A 21,329-nucleotide genomic window follows, 5' to 3' on the forward strand; every position below is an offset into this window, starting at 1 on the left:
TCAAAGGCTGTCTGAATAAACTACAGGGGCTGATTTTTGAATGAGGAAACAGAAAAGGGGCAAATCCTTAGTCCTAATTCAATAATTGGTTATTAAGATAAGAGAAAAATAACCATTTCTCTCAATATATACTTTAAATAAATTCAGTCCAAGAAACAATACAATACTCAGGAACTGTACTAGATTTTGCAGAAATAAAGATGAAAATATCACAATATTTTGCCCTCCAGGATCTTATAATCAAATGGGATGCAAGACATAAGTCACCAATAAATATGATACCAGGAAAAACTGTGATTGGGCAAAGGAGAGATCCAGACAAAGAACTGTAAAAAATTTTAGGAAGGAAAATTTTTGCACTGGGTAGGATGAGGGAAAGCTTCAGGGAGGAGGTACCTATGATGACCTGGATCTTGAAAAAAAAAAAAGGTGGAATTGAGGAAAGAATTTGTTCCTAGCATAAGAAAATGACCTATGCAAATGCACAGAGGTGGTAGAGAAAAAGACAAGATTAGGAGACAGCTAATAAGTAGCCCAGAGCAACTAGATGGTACAGTGAATAAATCAGTCAGCTTAGAGTCAGGAAGATCTGATTTCAAATCCGGTCTCAGACATTTACTAGCTGTGTTACCTTTGGGCAAGTCACTTAACCACTATTTGCCTCAGTTCCTCATCTGTAAAATGGGGACACACTGGAGAAAGAAATGGCAAATCATTCCAGTATCTTTGGCAAGAAAAATCCATGATGGGGGTGGGGGGGTGGAGCCAAGATGGCAGAGTAAAAGCAGTGACTTGCTTGAGCTCTCCCTCTAACCTCCAAATACCTGTAAAAAATGTTTCTAAACAAATTCTAAAGCAGCAGAACCCACAAAAAGACAGAGTGAAACAAATTTCTATCCCATGACAACCTAGACGGTTGATTACAAAGGTCTATTGTGCTGGGCTTGGAGAGAAACACAGTTCACAGGCAAAACAGGCCTCGGCTAACCTGGAGCCGCCCTCAGGGGACTAAATCACAGGCAGCTGTGGGTGTTTCCAGACTTCTCAACCCACAAACACCAAAGACAACTTAGAAGGTCAGTAGGAAAAGTCTGTGACTGGGGTGAGACAGAAGCTTGGTCCCAGCCCGGTCCCGGCTGCAGCCACTGGGCAGGGGCTGCTTCGTGAGCTTCCAGCCCACAGACTGAGGGTGAATTGAGTGGCTAATCAGAGCTGGATTACAGGGATCTCTTTGGCACTGAGGCAGAATTCTCTTGCTTTGCCTGTGCTTGGATCTGGGTCACAGTTATGGGTGGCGATCCTGGGGCAAGGAGGAGTGCTGGCATGGTGGAGCTTGTAGTGGCAGTGAAGAAGGAATCCTCCTCACAGTTCCAAGACAGAAGAGACTGCTTGTGGTCACTTACAGACCAGAATATGGTCCAGGAAAAGGAGTAAACAGCATGCCCTTTATCATACCACCTTGGAAAAACTGAAAATTTACAGGTGCCTACAAGTATCTCTGAAAACAGCTGCACAAAACCCCCAAAGCTTGGGACAGTACATTCTCCACATTGGAAGCAGACCCCTAGCTTAACAAAGAGTTTAAAACTCAAGTAATTGGCTGGAATCATGAGCAAACCTCGCAAAAAAAGTCAGACTACAGAATCTTTCTTTAGTGACAAAGAAGATCAAAACATACAACCAGAAGAAGACAACAAAGTCAAAGCTCCTACATCCAAAGCCTCCAAGAAAAATATGAATCAGTCTCAGGCCATGGAAGAGCTCAAAAAGGATTTTGAGAAGCAAGTAAGAGAAGTAGAGGAAAAACTGGAAAGAGAAATAAGAGTGATACAAGAAAATTATGAAAAACTAGTCAACAGCTTGCTAAAGGAGACCCAAAAAATACTGAAGAAAATAACACCTTAAAAAATAGCTTAACCCAAATGGCAAAAGTGGTCCAAAAAGCCAATGAGGAGAAGAATGCCTTCAAAAGCAGAATTGGCCAAATGGAAAAAGAAGTCCAAATGCTCACTGAAGAAAATACTTCCTTAAAAATTAGAATGGAGCAATTGGAAGCTAGTGACTTTATGAGAAATCAAGACATTGTAAAACAAAAACAAAGAATAAAAAAATAGAAAACAGTGTGAAATATCTCGTTGGAAAAACAACTGACCTAGAAAATAGATCCAGAGAGAGAATTTAAAAATTATTGGACTGTCTGAAAGCCACGATCAGAAAAAGAGCCTAGACATCATCTTTCAAGAAATTATCAAGGAAAACTGCCCTGATATTTTAGAACCAGAGGGCAAAATAGAAATTGAAAGAATCCACCAATCATCTCCTAAAAGAGATCTCCAAAGGAAAACTCCTAAGAAGCCAAATTCCAGAGTTCCCAGGTCAAGGAGAAAATATTGCAAGCAGCTAGAAAGAAATAATTCATGTATTGTGGAAACACAATCAAGATAACACAGAATTTAGCAACTTCTACATTAAGGGACCACAGGACTTGGAATATGATGTAAGGACATAAGATTACAACCAAGAATCACCTACCCAACAAAAGTGAACATAATCCTTCAGGGGAAAAAATAGACATTCAGTGAAACAGAGGACTTTCAAGCGTTCTTGATGAAAAGTCCAGAGCTGAATAGAAAATTTGACTTTCAAATACAAGACTCAAGAGAAGCACAAAGAGGTAAACAGGAAAAAGAAATCATAAGACACTTATTACGGTTGAACTGTTTACATTCTTGCATGGAAAGATGTTATTTGTAACTTATTTGACCTTTGTCAGTATTAGGGTAGTTGGAGGGGAAAAAAAATTATACATGTGTATAGATAGATTGATAGCTAGAGGGCACAGGTTGAGTTGATGAATAGGTGATATCTGAAGAATAAAATTAAGGGGTGACAGAGGATTACACGGGACAAGGAGAAAGGGAGAGGTAGAATGGGGTAAATTATCTCACATAAAACAGACATAAAAAGGCTTTTATAGTGGAGGGGAAATGGGTGAAGGTGGAAGGGAATAAGTGAATCTTATTCTCATCAGATTTGTCTTAAGGAGGGAATAACACACACACTCAGTTGGATATGGAAATCTATCTTACCCTACAGGAAAATAAGGGGGGAAAGGGATAAGAGAGCAGGGAGATGATAGAGGGGCGTGCAGATTGGAGGAGGAGGTAATCAGAAGCAAACACTTCTGAGGAGGGACAAGGTCAAAAGAGAGAAGAGGATAAACAGGCGACAGGATAGGATGAAGGTAAATATAATTAGTTTTGTCAAAGGATATGAACAGACAGTTCTCAGATGAAGAAATTAAAGCCATCTATAGTCATATGAAAAAAATGCTCTAAATCATTATTGATTAGAGAAATGCAAATCAAAACAACTCTGAGGTACCACATCACACCTATCAGATTGGCAAACATGACAAAACAGGAAAATGATAAATGTTGGAGAGGATGTGGGAAAATTGGAACACTAATGCATTGTTGATGGAGTTGTGAAATGACCCAACATTTTGAAGAACGATTTGGAACTATGACCAAAGGGCTATAAAAATTTGCATACCCTTTGACCCAGCAATAGCACTTCTAGGGCTATATCCCAAAGAGATCATACAAATGGGAAAAGGACCCACATGTACAAAAATATTCATAGCAGCTCTTTTTGTGGTGGCAAAGAATTGGAAATCGAGAGGATGCCCATCCATTGGGGAATGGCTGAACAAGTTGTGGTACATGAATGTAATGGAATACTATCGTACTATAAGAAATGATGAACAGGCTGACTTCAGAAAAACCTGGAAAGACTTGTATGGTCAGATGCTGAGTGAAGTGAGCAGAACCAAGAAAACATTGTACACAAAAACAGCCACATTGTACGATACTGATAAACTTAATCCTTCTCAGCAATACAAGGGTCTAAGACATCTCCAGAGGCCTCATGATGGAAAATGCTATCCACATCCAAAGAAAGAACTATGGAAGTTGAATCGCTATCACTTTTTTTTCTCTTCTGTTGAGTTTTGTTTCATCTTTCTGATGGTTCCTTCTATTGGTTTTAATTTTTACTTACAACTTCACTAACGTGAAATTATGTTTAATAGGAATGTAAATATATAGCCTATATCAGATTGTGTGGTGTCTTGGGGAGGGTGATGGGGAGGAAGAGGGAGAAAAATTTTCAACTCAAAAGCATATGAAAGTGATTGTTGATAAATCAAAAGAAATTAATAAAATTTTTAAAAAGAAAAGACATATAGTTAGTTTTCCACAGCATGACTACTATGGAAGTGTTTTGCATGACTACACAGGTACAATCTGTATTGAGTTGCTTGCCTTCTCAATGAGTGTAGGTGGGGAGGAAGGGAGGCAGAAAGTTTGGAACCCAAAGTTTTAAAAACAAATGTTAAAAATTGTTTTCACATGCAACTGGGAAATAAGATATACAGGCAATGGAGTATAGAAATCTATCCTGCCCTAGAGGAAAATAGAAGAGGAAGGGGATAAGGTGGGGTGGGGGATAGAAGGGAGGGCAGTTTAGGGGAAAGTGTATTCAGAATGCACGCTCTCTTGCATTGGGAGAGGGATGAGATGAGGCAAAAATCTGGAACTCAGAATCTTGTGGAAGTGAATGTTGAAAACTAAAAATAAATTAATTAATTAATATTTTTTAAAAATCTAAATAGATGGGTCCTTTCTAGGGGTGGTCTCAGAAATAGTTCTGGTCTTTTCATGAATAGGAAGACAAGTTACCCTTGAACCTGACTTTGTTTCTCCTTAGTCTTGCAGGCCAGAGATAAGCAAAGCCAGGCAAGCCTTCCTTGGGACCCTAAAGACTCAATCACTTTACCCATTTCAGATCTGTACCCACCAGGCTGAACTTCAGGGGTGAGAAGCATGGTACTTTTTTGCCTTTGGCATTCTTCCCTTTGTACAGATGAGGTGCTGAAATAGATGGCCTCTTTAATGTCCTTTCCAGTTAGAAAATTGTATGATGATAATGATTAATCAAACTGCAGTGCTGATTTGTTTACATGTGTCATAAATCATGTAGCTGATGGACAAATAAATTTTTTTTAAAAGTCCATGGGGTCATACAGAGTAGAGTCTGACACAACTGAACAACAGTACAATAAGTAGCCCAGTATGACTAGAATATACTGCTGTAGAGTACATGAAAGCAAGCAGAGTAAAAGACAGAAAAGGTAGGTTGTAAGGAGAATGTCCAGTTCAATGTTTCCTCCTTCACAAAGCCTTCTCCCACTGTCCCAGCACATGGGAAATATTTAACAAAATAATTAGAAGTTCAATAAAACATAATAATTTTAATATGTGACTTACTAAGTCAACGTGTAGCCTATAGGAATCCTTATGTACAGGTTAGTGGCCCTCATTTCTATCCAAATATACTACAGTATAGTATAGTGCAGTATAGTATATTAATGTATAGAGAATTTAGTATAGTACAGTGTAGTTGGTTGGTTGCCTTCATTCTCAAAGAGGACTAAAGTGACATCACTATGTTGGAGTCAAGTTACAGTGTGCCCAGCTGTGGCTGATCAGATCAATACGAGCTCAAAAGGCTCTACCACAGGTTGGCCACAAATAGTCCATGTGAACATTTGGGGTGGATTCTCTAAATTTGTGAATCTCACGTTTCTTTTGAGCTACTGCAATTTTGCTTTGCTAACACCATGCTAGGCAGCCCAGTGCCAGTGTTTCTCACGTAATATAATCAATTCCAAAGTTCTTCAGAGAGATCTTGAGAGTGTCCTTGTATCACTTCTTCTGACCACCATGTGAGCTCTTACCTTGTATGAGTTCCCCATAAAATAGTCTTGTAGGCAAGCGTACATTTAGCATCTGAACAATGTGGCCAGCCAATCACAATTGTGATCTCTGCAGTAGAGTTTGAATGCTTGGCAGTTTAGCTTGAGAAAAGACCTCAGTGTTTGATACCTGCCAGGTGATCTTCAGAATCTTCCTTTTTTTTTTCTTTTGTTGTTGTTGTTTTAGGCAATTGGGGTTAAGTGACTTGCCCAGGGTCATACAGCTAATAAGTGTCAAGTGTTTGGTCCGAGGCCGGATTTGAACTCAGGTCCTCTTGACTTCAGGACCAGTGCTCTATCCACTGTGCCACTTAGCTGCCCCCCAGAATCTTCCCAACACACTTCAAATGGAAGCGATTCAGTTTCCGGACATGGTGTTGGTATACTGTCCAGGATTCACAGGCATACAGCAAGAAGGTCAGCACAACAGCTCTTTAAGACCTTCAGTTTGGTAGTCAGTCTAATATCTCTGCTCTCTCACATTTTCCTTCAGAGCTTCCCAAATACTGAGTGAACTCTGACAATGCATGTGTCAACCTCATTATCAATGTGTACATCCCTGTAAAGTATACTGCCAAAAAGAATTGGAAATTGAGAGGATGCCCATCAATTGGGGAATGGCTGAGCAAGTTGTGGTATATGAATGTAATGGAATACTATTGTGCTATAAGAAATGATGAACAGGCTGACTTCAGAAAAACCTGGAAAGACTTGTATGATCTGATGCTGAGTGAAGTGAGCAGCACCAAGAGGACTTTGTTCACAATAACAACAACGTTATGCGATGACTAAGATTGTTAAACTGAACCCTTCTCAGCATTACGAGGATCTAAGACATCTCCAGAGGCCTCGGGATGGAAAATGCTGTCCACATCCAATGAAAGAACTATAGAAGTCGAATTGCTATCACTTAATTTTACCTTCGGTTGAGTTTTGTTTCGTCTTTCTGATGATTCCTCCTATTGGTTTTAATTTTTACTTACAACTTCACTAATGCGAAAATATGTTTAATGGGTATGTAAATGTAAAGCCTATGTCAGATTGTGCGCCGTCTTGGGGCGGGGGGAGAAAAAGGGAGAAAAAATTTTCAACTCAAAAGCATATGGAAAAAGTTTTTTTTTTAATTTAAAAAATTTTAAAAAATTTAAAAAAGCATATGGAAGTGATTGTTGATAAATCAAAATAAATTTTAAAAAATTTTTTAAATAAAATAAAGTAAAAGTAAGCGAACTTATCCACAGCATTCAAAACTCTCCCATTTGCTGTAACCAATGGTTCTATGTGTGGATGGTGTGGTGTTGGCTGGTGGAGCACCTGTGTTTTCTTGGTGTTAATTGTAAGGCCAAAATTAGCACAAGCAGCAGAGAATTGATCTGTTGCGTTTCAGCTTCAGAGGCTGCATGGAGTGCACAATCATCTGCGAACAAAAAAATCATGCCACAATGCTCCCTCCACTTTTGTCTTGGCTTGTAGCCTTTTCAAGTTAAATAATTTACCTTCAGTGAGGTAGCTGACCTTTGCCCTGTTCATCCTCACTGAAGGTGCTTGACAATATGACTGAAAACATCATGCTGAAAAGTATGGGAGCAAGCATACAGCCTTGTTTCACTGCATTGGTGACTAGAAAGTGCAAGAGCATTGTCCATTATTTAGAACCCAGGCAAGCACGCCATCATGAAATTGACATATGATGCTGATGAACTTCTCCAGGTTACCAAATTTTGACATAATTTTCCATAAGCCCTCCTGACTGACTGTATCAAAGACCTTGGTCAGATCAATGAATATTGTCTATCAACCTCTGTTCTGCTCTTAGCATTTCTCCTGAAGTTGTCAGACAGCAAAAATTATAATGACCATTCCTCAGCCCTTTCTGAAGCTACATGGGGTATTAGGTAGACGCCTATCTTCCAAGTGAAGTATCAGCCTTTTAAGGAGGACTCTGGCAAGAATCTTACCAGCAATAACTAAGAGAAAGACTCCCTTGTGATTGTTACAGGACAACCTATTTCCTTTACCTTTATAGAGATGGACAATGGAGACATCCTTGAATTCCTGGGGGATAACCTCCTCTTACCGTATAACTCAGAAAATTTCAGTCAGCTTTTGTATGAAAAATGGACCCCCCCCCCCATCTTATAGATTTCAACTGGAATAGAATCAGAACTAGGTGCTTTGCCACAGGGGAGAGGAGCCTAATGGCATCCAAAACCTCTTCTTTAATTGGAAATTTGTCTAGAGGGGGATTGACTTCAACCTGAGGTAAATGGTCAATGGCTTCAGCATTGATTGATGATGGTCTGTTGAGAACCACACTGACTCCATCTTGTGACTCAATTCTGGAGCTAGCTCAGTTCTCTTTCTATTCAATTTTGGGTCTAGTCCAACTTCTGTCTTGTGGAAAACAAACTTTATTCAATTATGAGAATCGGGAGAAAACTTTATTGAATTGTTTGAACCTAGTTCTGAGTGGCTAGAGAGCTAGACTACTTCTACTTGTTGCTTAGAGACCCTTAAGTACGGGCTTTGGTTATGTTGGCCAGAAACTTGATCAGACTTGAAGATTGATGTTATGAGTTTTCTCACAATTATACATCTCAAGCAACCCATGTGTCTTATCTGAAAACTGACCCTGCACTGGCTAATGAGTTATTGTTTCCATGTTCCTTTAATAGAATACAGACAGTTGGTAGGGAGTAGGACACCTCTTTTTCTGATTTCAGGGAATTGCATCTGTTCAATCTCCCTTTCCCAACTTGGAAAGTCCTTACTCTTTCCTCCAATTAGAAATCAGATTACCTGATCTATATCAAGGTATATATCCTATCAATTGTTTTCTCTTAATGCCTAAAAATCTGTCTCCCCCTGTATTTGGGGTCCAGTGCTAAGCTAAGGAGGCCTAATCCAAATTTGTTATATAATTTGGTATGTTTTGCTTAATAAAACAATATCCTCAGAAGTTCAAATCTTTGTTTCCTCGATTATTTCAGATTTCACTTGTCACAGTAGGATATAATATACTTTTTCTATTTCCTCTACAATGCCCTCTGTTTCCTCTACAATGCTGGGTAAATTCTACTTATTAAAAAAAATTATCACTGGGCATGGTAGCACAAGCTTGTAATACATGCTATGGAACAAACTTGAGACTGGCAGATCTCTTGAGTTGGGTACTTCTAGGTTACAGCAAGCTAAGTTAATTGGGTGTCCACATGAAGTTTGGCATCAATAATGTAAGCCCTGAGAATGGGGGGCCATCAGGCTACCCAAGAATAGAGGAATTCATCCTGGTCAGAAACAGAGCAGACCATACTTACATGCTGATCAGTAGCAGGATTGGGCTGGTGAGTAGCTGCTGAACTTCTAGCCAGCGCAAAATAGGAAGACTCAATCACATAAAAAAAGAGAAAAACATTATTATTACTCTTTTTTTACATCACAGTCATTTTCAAATATATCAGCTGCCTTGTCCCCATTAAACCCTTCCTTGTAACAAAGAAAAACAAGCAAGCAAAACCAACTGACAAAACAGCCATGCATGACATCAACATTCCATTTCCATAATTCCATTCATACCTCTCTCCCAAATCACAAGAAAGATATTTCATCATCTGTTCTCTAAAACCAAGTTCAGTCAAAGAAATCAATCAAAGTTCAACTGCCGTTTATAGCTATTTGTGCTTTTATATTATCGTAGAATCGAGTATATTATTCTGGTTCTGCTTTCATCACCCTGAATCAGTTCATATAAGTCTTCCTACATTTCTTTGAATTCCCTATATTAATTATTTCTTATGATGTGATATTCCATTTAATTTGTAGACCACAATTTGTTCAATCATTTTCCCAATTAACGTTTTGTTTCCAGATTATGTTTTTGTTTATTTTTACAATCATACAAATGCTGCTATTAATATTTCAGTATACACCTTTCTTTTTGTCTTTGGCCTTCTTGGGAGATGTGCCTAGCCAATGGGTCAAATAATATGACAAGTTTAGTAACTTTTCTTGCGTGATACCAAATTGTTTTCCAGAACAGATAGAGCAGCTCAAAATCCCACCAATAGTATATTAATCTGTCTGCTCCTCTAACACTTATTTCCATATTTTCTCACCTTTACCAGTTTCACAGACATGAGATGAAAACTCAACATTTTAAAAATTTGTATTTTTCTCATTGGTAATTTAAAGTATTTTTTCATTGTCAAAAGTTTGGAGTTCAGAAAACTATTTGGTCATATGCTTTGACTACTTACTGTTTAGAAAGATATCTGAATTAATTCCTTATATATGGCTGAATGAGAATGTTCTTTTTTCTCCTCTTGATAGACAATTCTTAGATATCAAACTTTTATCAGAAGTATTTGATGTGCCCTGGAGTCAGGAGGACCTAATTTCAAATTCAGCCTCAGACACTTGACACTTAACTAGTTGTGTGACCCCGAGCAAGTCACTTAACCCCATTGCCTAGCCAAGAAAGAAAGAAAGAAAGAAAGGAAGGAAGGAAGGAAGGAAGGAAGGAAGGAAGGAAGGAAGGAAGGAAGGAAGGAAGAAAGAAAGAAAGAAAGAAAGAAAGAAAGAAAGAAAGAAAGAAAGAAAGAAAGAAAGAAAGAAAGAAAGAAAGAAAGAAAGAAAGAAGAAAAGAAAGAAAGAAAGAAAGAAAAAGAAAGAAAGAAAGAAAGAAAATCTCTAAATCTCAAGCTTGAAAATTCTGTGATTCTATAAAGGTTTTTCATATCATCGTCTTGCTCAGGGATTCTTAACCCTTTTTGTGTCATGGATGCCTTTGGTAGCTGGTGAAGCCTACAGCCACTTGTCAGAGTAATTAGTTATCTATCAGTGGTATCAAACTCAAATAGAAATGGGGGCCCCCAAACTGTACAGAAGGATCCCTGTGGACCACATATTTTCTTTAAAAAATCACACAATAACATTATCTATTTTCTATTGCATTTCTATTTATTTTATTAAATATTTACCAATTTAATTTTGATAACCATTTTTGATAATTTGATAACCATTTTAATCTGGTTCAGCCACACTCAAGAGTGGGAATAGTTGGTGATGTGTTTGATACCTGTGGTCCACATTCATAACTGAAGTAAATGCTAAATTTAGATTAGAGGTTAGTGAAAACAAAGATGCTAATGTTTTCCCATCCATGTTCACAGACCTACTGAAATCTATCCAGCGGACTCATGGAGAATTATGAATCCCTTATCTATCTGCTTTGAGTTTTTTGTTTTTTAGGGGTTTTTTTTGGCTTGGTAATCAGGTTTAAGTGATTTGCCCAGGTTCACACAGCTAGTAAATGTCAAGTGTCTGAGGCCAGATCTGAACTCAGGTTCTCCTCACTCCAGGACCAGTGCGATCAATCCATTGTGCCACCTAGTTGCCCCACCTCAATACAGCTCTTGAACTGAGGAATTTTTCTCATTGTTCATTCTTGTGGATATACAAATACATATCATAGGAAAGGAGTTTCTTCATTTCAATTCAATCTTATTTTGGTCATGCTCACAACTGACCTTGTATAACCTGATGTTTGCTCAGTATATTACACAACCAAGAAAACTTTTTTATCACAAGCAAAGTGCTTTGAACTTTACCATAATCGATATATGTGATGACTCAACTACCTTCTAAGAATGCATTGAGTAATTTTAAATAGTCCTCAAATATATCTCCTGATATCCCTAAAGACATTTTTCTTTTTTTTCTTTTGGACAAAGAAAATATTTCCAATTTTTTTTTATTTCAGACCTCTTTTCTTATTTAATCTCGCATATTACATCCAAAACTTATAAGGAATTGATATAAAGTTATCCAAATAAAAATTGATAGATTAAAAAAAGAATTGATAGATGATCAAAACATATTAGGCAATTCTTGATATGAGGATAAAAGGATATGAACAAGCATATGAAAAAATGTTCAAAATCTCTAATAACCAGTGAAATGCAAATCACAACAACTTTGAGATCCCACCTGCCGCCTTCCCTCCATCAAATTAACAAAAGAAGATGAAATTTTTGGTTGGGGAGGAGGCAGAGCCAAGATAGCAGAGTAAAGGCAGAGATTCACCTGAGATTTCCCCAAACTCCTCCAAATACCTTTCAAAAAATGACTCTAAACAAATTCTAGAGAAGCAGAACCCACAAAAAGGCAGAATGAAACAAATTTCCAGCCTAAGACAATTTGGAAGGTCTGCAGGAAAGGTCTGGTGCACCACGGTGAGACAGGAGCATAGTCCAATGCAGGCAGAGCAGAACAGCCCCATAAAATCCAGAATAGGCATTGGGCTACTGAACCAGTGGCAGCAGTGGCAGTTTCCAGACCCCTCAGCCCCCAGACACCAAAGACAACTTATAAGGTCAACAGGAAAGGTCTGGCCCACTTGGGTGAGAGTGGAGCACAATGCCAGCACAGCCCCAACCCCAGCGAACCAAGAAGAGACCTTGGGAGCCACTGAATCAGCAGTGGCAGTGGCAGCAGCAGCAGGAACACTGGCTGCTTCCAGAGCTCTCAGCCCACAGATGGTAAAGGGGTCAAACAAATGTTCAGAAGGAGATTACAAGGGTCTTTTTGCTAGCACTGAGGCCATGGCTTTACCCATACTTGAATCCGGGTCGCAGTCCTAGGTGGCAGTCCCAGGGTGAGGAGGAGCACTAGCAACTTCTATTTTACCCTCTGGTTTTACAATATCAGCACAATTTTCCTTGAGAATTTCTTGAAAGATGATGTCTAGGCCCTTTTTTTTTTATTGGCTTTCAAGTAGTCCAATAATTTCTAAATTATCTCTCCTGGATCTATTTGCCAGGTCAGTTCTTTTTCCAGTGAACTATTTTACATTGTCTTCTTTTTTTTCATTCTTTTGATTTTCTTTTATTGTTTCTTTTTTAAGGTGTATATTGGAAGTTGAAAGAATCCACCAATCACCTCCTGAAAGAGATCCCAAAAGGAAAACTCCCAGGAATATTACAGCCAAATTCCAGAGTTCCCAGGTCAAGGAGGAAATATTACAAGCAGCCAAAAGGAAACAGGTCAAGTATTATGGAAACACAATCAAGATAACACAAGATTTAACAGCTTCTACATTAAAGGATCAGAGAGCTTGAAATACGATATTCTGGAGGGCAAAGGAGCTAGGATTACAAACAAGAATCACCTACCCAGCAAAACTGAGTATAATTCTTCAGGGGAAAAATGGACATTCAATGAAATAGAAGACTTTCAAGCATTCTTGATGAAAAGACTAGAGCTGAATAGAAAATTTGACTTTCAAATACAAGACTCAAGAGAAGCATAAAAAGGAAAACAGGAAAGGGAAATCATAAGGGACTTAATAAGATTAACTGTTTACATTCCTATATGGGAAGATGATATGTGTAACTCATAAGACCTTTCTCATTATTAGGGTAGTTAGAAGGAGTATATATAGACAGAGGGCACAGGTGTGAGTTTAATATGAATGGATGATATCTAAAAAATAAAATTAAAGGGTGAGAAAGGAATGTTCTGGGAGAAAGGGAAAGGGAGAGGTAGAATGGGGTAAATTATCTCACATAAAAGAGGCAAGAAAAGGTGCAGCTAGGTTGCACAGTGGATAGAGCACTGGCTCTGAAGTCAGGAGGACCTGAGTTCAAATCCGGCCTCAGACCAAACACTTGACATTTACTAGCTGTGTGACCCTGGACAAGTCACTTAGCCCCAATTGCCTACAAAAAAAAAAAAGGCAAAGACAAGTTTTTACAGAACAGGGGGAACAAGGGGGGGGGAGTAAGTGAACCTTACACTCATCAAAATTGGTTCAAAGAGGGAGTAACATATACACATAACATATGGGTATAGAAATCTATCTTATTTACCCTACAGGAAAGTAGGAGGGGAAGGGAATAAGAGAAAAGGAGTGGGATGATAGAAAGGACGGCAGATTGGGGGAGGGAGTAGTCAGAAGCAAAACACTTTTGAAGAGGGAGAGGGTGAAAGGAGGTGGGGGGGCAACAGGATGGAGGGAAATACAATTAGCAATACTAAATGTGAAAAAAAAATTTGAAGCAAGTTTCTCAGATAAAGGCCTCATTTCTCAAACATATAGAGAACTGAGTCAAATTAGAGCCATTCTCCAATTCATAAATAATCAAAAGATATGATAAGTTTTCAGATGAAGTAATCAAAGCTATCTATAGCCATATAACTCACTATTGATTGGAGAAGTGCAAATGAAAACCATTCTGAAAAACTACTTCATACTTATTAGATTGGCAGCATTGGCTAATTGGAAGAAAAGGTAAGTGACAAATGTTGGAGAGGATGTGGGAAAAATTAGACCTTAATGCACTTTTGGTGGAGTCGTGAACTGATTCAACCCTTCTGTAGAGCAATTTGGAATTACGTCTAAAGGGCTATAAAACCATGCATACCCTTTAACCTAGCAATACTAATACTAGGTCTGTATCCCAAAAGAGATAACAAACAAAAATATTTATGTACAAAATATTTATAGTAGCTCTTTTTATGGTGGCTCAGAATTGGAAATTGAGGTGATGTCCATTAATCAAGGAATGGCTGAACAAGTTGTGGCATGTGATTATGATAGAATGCTATTGTACTATAAGAAATGATGAGCAGGATGCTCTCAGAAAAACCTAGAAAGACTTGCATGGGCTGATGCAAAGTGAAACGTACTGTGTACAAAGTAACAGCTATATTGTAAGATGATCAGCTGTGAATGACTTGATTATTCTCAGCAATACAATGATCCAAGACAAATCTGAAGGACTTATGATGAAAAATATCATCCATTCCAGAGAAAGAACTGATGACATCTGAATACAGATTGAAGCATACTTTTTTTTTCACTTTATTTTTCTTGAATTTTTTTTCTTGTTTATGTTTTCTTTCACAACATGACTATTATGGATAACTTTTGCAAGACTATACATAACCTATATCAAACTGCTTTCCTTCTCAATTGCAGGGGGGAGGGAAGAAGGGACAGAATTTGGAATTCAAAGTTTCAAAAACAAATGTTAAAAACTGTTTTTACATGTAACTGGGGAAAAATAAAATTCTAAATAAATTTTTTTAAAAAGGATGAAATTCAATGTTGGCATAGCTATAATAAAAACAAATATGCTCTAACATTGTTGGTGGCATGTCAATTAATCTAGCTTTTCTGAAAAGCAGATTAGAATTAAACAATAAAACCTGCAGAAACGTACATATTCTTTGATACACGTTTCCTTACTTAAAACCCATTGAGCTTATTCACAGGGGGAAAAAAATACTCTAGTTTGAAATAAGCAGCCAAAACTTGGGATCCAATAAATTAGATGTTCATCATTTAGGGAGAGGCTGAGCAGACTTTGGTATATGAATGCAATAAAATATTATTGTAGCATTAGAAACAATGAAGATCTTAAACATGGAAATACTTAACTGAAGAGATTAAAGACAGCTAATTCAATGACAACAATTTAAAGACAGCAAAATCAAAAGAATAACAGTGGAGTTAAAAACAACAATTATAGAAAATAAATTTATGTTATACAGAATATACAATCATTCAAAATTGTTTAGCAAAACAAGGACAACATGGGTACTATTACTTTTAAGTCAATATAATCAGCTTTTGAGGTACTGTTATTCACTGGAAAAATAATTAAAGTTAAAGACACATATGCATGCAATAAATATGAGAGTAAAGCAAGGATGCCCACCTTCCCCACTATTGTTTGATATAGTTCTAGAAAAGCTAGCAATAGCAATAGTTATAGCATAGGTAAAGAAAAGATAAAACTAGTCCCATTTGCTGATGATATGATAGTACATCTAAAAAATCTTAGGGAATGAGCAAAGATAAATAATCAGGGCAATAGCTTCAGCAAAGTTGCAGACCTCAAATAAAATCCTAAAAAATCAATCACACTTCTATACAATAATAACAAAATCCAAGTGGCAATAATAGAATCCAAATAATTACAAAACTCATAAAGTATCTGGGAATCAATCTACCAAGGCACACAAAAGACTTGTATAGATACAATTCCAAAGTTGTACTTAGAGAAATAAAAACATATGAAGACTGATACTATAAGCAAACTGGAAGAGCAAGGAACAGTTTACCTTTCAGATCTATGGAGAATAGAAGAATTTATGATCAAACAAGAGATAGAGAACATTATAAAATGGATAATCTGATTACATTAAATTGAAAAGTTTTTGCACAAACAAAGCCAATGCATTCAAGATTAGGAGGGAAGACGAAAACTGGGAAGAAATTTTTACAACCAGTATCTCTGATAAAGGCCTCTCTTCTAAAATATATAGAGAACTGAGTCAAATTAATAAGAATACAAGTCATTTCCCAATTGATAAATGGTCAAAGGATATGAACAGGCAGTTCTCAGAGGAAGAAATTAAAGCTTTCTATAGCCATGTAAAAAAATGTTCTAAATCACTATTGATTAGAGAAATGCAAATCAGAACAACTCTTAGGTACCACATCACACCTAACATGACATAACAGGACAATGATAAATGTTGGAGAAGATGTGGGAAAATTAGAATACTAATTCACTGTTGATAGAGCTGTGAAATGATCCAATCATTCTGGAGAGCAATTTGGAACTATGCCCAAAGGGCTATAAAAATATGCATAGCCTTTGACCCAGCAATACCACTTCTAGGTCTGTATCCCAAAAAGATCATAAAAAAGGGAAAAGAGCCCACATGTACAAAAACATTCTCTTTTTGTGGTGGCAAAGAATTGGAAATTGAGGGGATGTCCATCAATTGGGAAATGGCTGAACAAGTTGTGGTATATGAATGTAATGGAATATTTTTGTGTTATAAGAAATGATGAGCAGGCAGACTTCAGAAAAACCTGGAAAACTTATATGAACTGATGCTGAGTGAAATGAGCAGAATCAGGAGAACACTATGCACAGTAATAGCCACACTATGCAGTGACTAACTTTGATAGACTTAGCTCTTCTCAGTAACGCAAGGATCTAAGACAATTCCAAAAGACTCACGATGGAAAACACTATCCACATCCAGAGAAAGAACTATGGAGTTTGAAGCAGACAGAAGCATACTATTTGCTCTCCTTTTCCTTTGTTGTTTTGTTTCATTATTTCATTCTTGTGGTTCCTTCCATGAGTTCAAATTGTTGTTTACATCATGACTAATGGGAAAATATGTTTAATATGAACATATAAGTAGAGCCTATATCAGATTTGCATGCCGTTGTGGGGGTGGGAGAAGAGGAGAGGGAAGTGGAGAAAATTTCAAACTCAGATTCTCATGGAAGTGAATGTTGAAGACTAAAAATAAATTAATTACTTACAAAAAAAAAGAAATGAAAACAACTTAATAGCTGGAGGAATATTTAGAGCTTATGGTTAGGCATGCCAATATAATAAAAACGAAAATGCTAACAAAGTTAGTCCACTTTTAATGCTCCATCAATCAAATTATCAAGGGGATACTTTTAAGAACTTGATAAAATAACAAAATTCTGGGGCAGCTAGGTGGCACAGTGGATAAAGCTCCCCACCTTAGAGTCAGGAAGACCTGAGTTCAAATCCGATTTCAGACATGTGACACTAACTAGCTGTGTGACCCTGGGAAAGTCACTTAACCCCAACTGCCCTCACCAAAAAATAAAATAACAAAATTCTTTTGGAAAAATGAAATGGAATATTACTGTGCTATGAATGTGAGCAATACAGAGAAGCATGGACAAATCTATGTGAACCAATGCAGAGTGAAGCAGAGTCAAGAAAACAACATACACAATGACTTCTACAGTGTAAATGGAAAGAACAATCTTACCCAAAAATGTCAAAAGTCAATATTGCAAAATCATAAAGAATAAGCATGGTTCAAAAGAACTATGAGAGGACATCCCCAAACTATGCCTTCACGCAGGTGGAAAGTCCAAAGCTGTTGCACATAGCACATATATTTGGACTCTTTCAATGTACTGATCAGTTGTGCTGGGTCTTTTTTCGTCTTTTTTCTTTTTGTCATCTTAAAAAAATTCTATTTGTTATGTGAGATAGCTCTCCGGGACAGAAAGGAAGAAAGAAACTGGGTAAAACCATGCTGACGTAAAAAATGAAAGACACAAGGAGCCGCTAGGTGGAGCAGTGGATAGAGCACTGGCCCTTTAGTCAGGAGGACCCGAGTTCAAATCCGACCTCAGACCAAACACTTGACACTTACTAGCTGTGCGACCCTGGGCAAGTCATTTAACCCCAACTGCCTGAAAAAAAATATTAATTAATTTAAAAAATAAATTAAAGACTTTTAAAAAAGACATGTATAGTCATTTACAATGCCATAGGAAGTCTTAATGGGTTAGTTTCCACTTACCTGCTTATTTTTTTTCCTGCTTTTTTTCCCCCTTTTGCGATAATTAATATATTTGAATACTTATGCTTGTCAATGGACAACAAAATAAAATTTCTATTATACACATTCAAATGAATCTGTGATTTCATGAACTGAGCAGTTCTCAACAATGACGCAGAGCATAGCTCATCTGTACCTGGACATCCTAGGTGATTCTTTTCCATGATCTCCCCAATGAGGGAATTAGAACAGCAAACGGTAGTGGGAATTGAGTGAACCACACTGATTCCATCTTGTGACTCAATTCTGGAGCTAGTTCAGCTCCCTTTCTACTTAACTATGGGTCTAGTCTAATTTCTGTCTTATGAGAAAACTTTATTCATTTGTGGGAATTGTGACAGGCCTTTGCATCGTTTGAACCTAGTCCTGCATCGTTGGGAAGCTGGGCCACTTCTGCCTGCTGCTTGGGACCTAGGTTATGCTGACCAGAAATCTGGCCAGATCTGAAGGTTGTTGCAAGGAGTTTTCTCACAATTACATATCTCAAGCAACACGTGTCTTATCTGAAAAGTGGCCCCTTTCTGATCAGTCAGTTATTGTTTCCATGTTCTTTTGATTGAATACAGATACTCGATAGGGCAGGGGGAAATGGAACATATCTTTTTCTGATATCAGGCAATTGTCCCTGTTCATTCTCTCTCTACCAACTTGGAAAGTCCCTAATCTTTCTTCCAATTAGAAATCAGATTATCTAATTTTGTTCCCTCATTGTTTTCTTTTAATTAATTGGTCTTATTTGACATATTGTTTTTAATGAATAAAAACCCATCTCCCCCTATATTCAGGGTCCAGTGCCAAAGCAGAGAAGGTCTGGTTCTGATTTGTTATGCAATTGGTATGTATTGCTTAATAAATCAATATGCTCAGAAGCGTAAACTTTTGTTTTCTCACTCACCACACCAATGTTTTCCACTGGAATGTTACTCAATAGCCTGGATGTCTTCTGTGCTTTCTTCTGAGTCATAGTAACCAACCATGATTCTAAAAGATCCCTGCTGAAGCCTAACACCCACCTCCTGACACAGAAGTGATGATTCAGGGTGAAGACTGAGACATACATGTTTGGTACATGGGCAATGCAGAAATTAAGTTTTTCTCTCCTATGCATATTTGTTAAAAATAGTTTTAGGTTTTTTCTTTTGTTTTCTAACAAAGGAGGGACATGGAAGGGAGAGATAATAGACTTTTTCAATCAAAAAATAATTACATTAAAAGTTAGTAATATAAAGTTCAAAAGAAGCTAGGGTTTGGAGGGAAAGATAATGACTTCTGTTTTGGACATGTTGCCTATGGGACATCCAGATGTACAAGAGGCAATTGCTGATAGGAAACTAGAGCTCAGGTGAGAAGATAGCACTTAATAGATATACATATACATATACATATACATATACATATACATATACATATACATATACGTATACGTATACGTATACGTATACATATACATATACATATACATATACATATACATATACATATACATATACATATACATATACATATACATACACATACATAATTCTTCCTTAAAACATGACTAATTTGAAAACATGTTTAATAGGAATGTATATGTAGGGCCTATAACAGTATAATAGAAGTGACAATACCGTTAAATTAACTTACAAATTCACAGCCATATTAATCATACTACCAAATTGTTATAGAACTAGAAAAAATAAGAAACAGAAGGTTAAGAATTTCAAGAAAAACATTTTTTTTAAAGTACAACAAGGGGTACAGAGAAAAAAATAGGTTCATAGAACTAGATCTCAAACTATACTACAAAGCAATAATCATCAAAACTAATTGGTACTGGTTTAAAACAACTTAAAGGAAACCACAAAATAATGCATTTTGTGTACATTAAATATACAAGATACAGAGAGGGAAGCAGAGAACAATATATTCCTCTTTGAGGCTTTACTTCTTACAAAGAGAAGAAAGCTAGACACAATCTGACTTGTACTCCAGATTTGTGAGGCTGATTCCAAAAGGTTCAGAGGAAACATCAGTAGAATAGTACAGTCTAAAATTCTACAAGAAAACTCAGATACTTGACACTTACTTGCTGTGTGACCCTGGGCAAGTCACTTAACCCCACTGCCTACTAAAAAAAAAATTATATGGCCTCAAATTCAGAAAGATTGACCGCTGAAAAGCCTGGAAAAACTTGTACGGACTGATGCTGAGTGAAGCGAGCAAAACCAGGAGAACGTTGTACACAGTAACCCCCATGTTGTGCTATGACTAACTTTGATAGACTTAGCCCTTCTCAGCAATGCAAGGATCTCCAAAGGTCTCATGATGGAAAATGCTATCCACATCCAGAGAAAGAACTACAGAGTTTGAATGCAGATCGAAGCATACTGTCTGCTATTTTTTTATCCTTCTGTTTTGTTTTGTTTCCTCTTTCTTGTGATTCCTCCTATCGGTTCTAATTCTTCCTTAAAACATGACTAATTTGAAAACATGTTTAATAGGAATGTATACATAGAGCCTATATCAGATTGCACACCATCTTGGGGAGGAAGGTGGGGAGGAAGAGGGAAAAAAATTTTAAACTCAAAAGCATATGGAAGTGATTGTTGAAAACTAAAAATAAATTAATGAAAAAAATGAAAAAAAAAACATGGCCTCAAATTCAGTAGGACCTCCCTCTGACATACTGGCTGTATGACCTTGGATAAGTCATTTAACTTCTCAGTGCCCTAGGCCAGTGGTGTCCAACTGAATAGAAACAGGACCACTAATCCATACATAAGGATCTCTGCGGTTCAAACATCATCTCAGTTTTTAAAAGATAATATTATACGTTTTATTTTATTTTTACTTATTTTGTTAAATATTTCCCAATTAACATTTGAATCCGGTTAGGCAGTTGCCGGCCACAGTGTATTTGACACCTCTACTCTAAGCAGCTCTCTAAGACTCTTAAATTATGTGAAAGGTCAGCCTGTATTTGCAGTGGACAGCGGGCTGGACCTGGAGTCGGGCAGACCTGAGTTCAGATTTGGCCTCAGACACTCATTACCTCCATGACCTTGGGCAAGTCACTTGTGCTGCTACACAAATGTTAGTCATTACT

The 21,329-nt window shown here is 37.3% G+C and overlaps 1 protein-coding gene across 1 annotated transcript in view; it reads right to left on the minus strand.

Annotated features, from left to right (window-relative positions):
• LOC110212819 (beta-1,3-galactosyltransferase 5-like) overlaps positions 1–10,205 on the minus strand; it is a 58,566-nt gene extending 48,361 nt beyond the window's left edge. The window contains exon 1 of the mRNA XM_020992909.2: positions 9,136–10,205. The gene's annotated coding sequence lies outside the window, so the exon portion shown is untranslated. The remainder of the gene's footprint in view (positions 1–9,135) is intronic.
• Between the last annotated feature and the right edge of the window lie 11,124 nt (positions 10,206–21,329).

This window comes from Phascolarctos cinereus, unplaced genomic scaffold (assembly GCF_003287225.1).
Source record: "Phascolarctos cinereus isolate Bilbo 61053 unplaced genomic scaffold, phaCin_HiC Scaffold_726;HRSCAF=1367, whole genome shotgun sequence".
Lineage (NCBI taxonomy): Eukaryota > Metazoa > Chordata > Mammalia > Diprotodontia > Phascolarctidae > Phascolarctos > Phascolarctos cinereus.